Source organism: Pan troglodytes, chromosome 13, assembly GCF_028858775.2.
Source record: "Pan troglodytes isolate AG18354 chromosome 13, NHGRI_mPanTro3-v2.0_pri, whole genome shotgun sequence".
Classification (NCBI taxonomy): domain Eukaryota; kingdom Metazoa; phylum Chordata; class Mammalia; order Primates; family Hominidae; genus Pan; species Pan troglodytes.
In genome coordinates this window covers 126410911-126414053 of record NC_072411.2, presented here as the reverse complement: position 1 = coordinate 126414053, position 3143 = coordinate 126410911, and the positions used below count along the sequence as shown (strand labels likewise).

The 3143-nt window shown below is 45.4% G+C and overlaps 1 pseudogene; it reads right to left on the bottom strand.

The window, feature by feature from the left end:
- Positions 1-967: 967 nt before the first annotated feature.
- LOC100611633 (ubiquitin carboxyl-terminal hydrolase 21-like) lies at positions 968-1756 on the bottom strand (annotated as a pseudogene).
- Between the last annotated feature and the right edge of the window lie 1387 nt (positions 1757-3143).

Here is a 3143-nt window from a genome sequence, read left to right as displayed (position 1 = left end):
ATCGTTTGAGCCTAGGAAGTTGAGGATGCAGTGAGCCATGATTGCACCACTGCACCACAGCCTGGACAACAGAGTGAGACCCTGACTCAAAAAAAAAAGGCACCCTCCATAGTCACTACCATTTTATTTTGTTATTCTGTTGGCTCATGATATCACAAATGAACCCCTGCTCTAACCTGTTGAATTTTTTATAGCACCTAATCTATCCTTCCTTATTTATATGACATCTCTTCTCTATCAGACTATAAAAAAACAGGAGAACAGAATCCATGTCCCACGGATCCCAAACTGTACACTGAGGCACCCCAGGGTGCCACAGCAAATTCATAGGGTTGCTATAGGATATTTTAAATTTTCTAGAGAAACACAGCATCTGGTCAGATACCACATGAACTCCTGGCTCAAAGGTGTTGAGGTTCAAATTTATATTATGCTACATTCTTTTTCATAATGTCATATTTTTGGCAAAGTTGAATTTAGTGGTCACTATCTTAAAATGCAAGTAAGCATGCAGTATGGAATGGAAAATGAGGGTGGTGGTATCCAATCTGATTCTAAGGTTTGAGAATTTGTGCAGTGACCAACATGCACATAAATCCCATTTGTAAGTAACCGTGGTTATTTGCAAATAAAATAAAAATACTTTTTTCAAAGTATGTTTTTCAATTTTAAATACATTTCAAATTTTAAGTACACTTTTTTTCACAAAAAGTGAGATTACAGAGGGTCTGGGGGCTGTACATGGGCAGGGGCCTGGTGAGCTCTGTACATGGGACTGGGAGACCAGGGATCCTCCACTTGGAAAGGTACTTTTTAATTTGAAAAAATATATAATGGGAGCTACAACCACCGTCTCCCCACTCTCTGACTTAAAAGACACAAAAATAGATGTCTCTGAGATATATGGGGATCCTGGGGCTTAAGGGTGTTTAAAGGGCTTCACAGGGGCCAGGGCTTAGAGGGGGTGTCACAGGCACTGGGGTGGCTCCTGCGTCAATTGGTAGAACAGTAGGCTTCACTGGATGCCACCTGGTTTTCACTTACAGGGGAGACACAAGAGTCATTGTAAACATGCCAACCAGTCTGGCACTGGCACAGGGTTGTGTAGTGGCCACAGTGGATGCTGCCTGAGTGGTTGCAAAGGGCACACAGCTGGTAGACAGGACTTCCGACTTTGTCACTGGCAAAGTTCCCTAGGCTCAGTCACTGCAGTGGGAAGTCTACACCGACAGAACTTTTCTTGATGGAGCCTCAGGAGGCAGAAAATCGATTCAGATGGAGCATGAAGATTCAAGGGAATCTTTGTACTGTCAACTTTTGGCACCATGTGTTTTCTGCCAATGTGGGTCACACACTGAGGCATTCTCTAACTCTAGCTCTTCTTCCTTGGTGAAAAGGCTTAAACAATCCGCCAGAGACACCTTGCCCCCAGCAAATCCTTTCTTGGGGATGGTCAGGGAGAGGTCACAAAAAAAAAACCTTGAAGGTCATGGAGTGGTACCCACAGGCCTGGCACTTGAGACAACTTTTCAACTGGCCCACAAACAGATCCACCATCTTGCTGTCCTCTTGTTCTTCCAGATAACGCTTCCACATTAGGTTGGCCCAGTCATCATCATTTAACTCAGACTCTTTTAGCAGAGCACTCCCCTTGGTGGGGTGGAGAGGGAGCTGGACCATGGGCAGGGACTGGTGGAGCCCCGCGGCCTCCGTGGTTGATTTCAAGGTGTAGTCGCTCCATAAGGAATGTCAGGAACTCTTGGGTATCCTGCTGGCTGTATCCAGAGAAGAATGTTTTTCAAATGTCTACCAAATTGTTAATCCATATGTACTTCTTAAGTTGTTTAAGCCTAATTGTTAAAAAAAAAAAAAGAACTGTTAGTTATTACTCTCAGACTGGTGGAGCCATAAAAATAGTACTAACAGACTAGGGGTGCTGTGACCAAGAAAGTTCAAGAACCCTGCCATGACTCATTGTAAATAACACGTAAACACAAACACATTCACACACGTGCTAGTCACCCAGCGCAGGGTCTGATATGAAATGACTTTTTTTTTTTTCCTTTTTGAGATGGAGTCTCGCTCTGTCGCCCAGGCTGGAGTGCAGTGGTGACATCTCGGCTCACTGCAAGCTCCGCCTCCCGAGTAGCTAGGACTACAGGCACCCACCACCACACCCTGCTAATTTTTTTGTATTTTTAGTAGAGACGGAGTTTCACCGTGTTTGCCAGGATGGTCTCGATCTCCTGAACTCGTGATCTGCCCACCTCGGCCTCCCAAAGTGCTGGGATTAAAGGCGTGAGCCACCACGCCCAGCTGTGAAATGACTTCTTAACAAACGTACTGAGGAATCAGTGGATGAATGAGGAAGCAGGGCTCCTCTGGCTTATCTTCTCATGCCTGGATATGTGTTCAAATTGGCCATCTCAGCGTGCAGCTCTCTTAGTGAATAACTCCCTTCCAGCCTTCCATTGCACAGGCTGGGGACAAGAAAATGGAAGCTAGGTGAGGTCCTGGATCACTGGGGTACCGCTCTGGGCACACAGGAAATCAAGTGAGCATGACAGAGATTGAAGGCTTAAGGCTGAGGGAGAAGCTTGCATCCAAGACAGGTGACTGGGAACACACGAGAAAACCTGAGAACAAAAACACAAAGGCAGCTGAGAGGGGCAGAGGGAGAGGCTGAACAAAAGGGCAGGGAGGTGTGAGAGGAGACAAGAACAGGAGGCAAAGGCTGGCAGAGGCGTGAAGTGAGACACGGAAGAACCAGAAGGTCAAGTCATTGAGTTTGAATGTCATTGAGATTTCTTGAAGAAAAAGAGTAGGTTGGATGATGTGGTCAGTGTCTTGGGAAAGAAATGTCATTTTAGCACAAATGTTTGCAATGAAGCAACAAGGATACCAAGGTCACTTGGTTAATACGTAGCTTGGAGAGCTCCCAGATGGGCTTTGAGCAGGGTTTGAGAAGAATTCAGAAGCATGACGGAGAGTGCAAAATAGGACCTGAGGTAGATTCATCTAAGGGAATCATCCATTATGTTAGAAAGGTTGCAAGTGAAGGAAAACAGTACATGTTTTCTCTTCAGGCTGAAAAGTTCTACACTAAACTCCCTCCTTCAAATGAGGCTAGAGAACATGGTCTG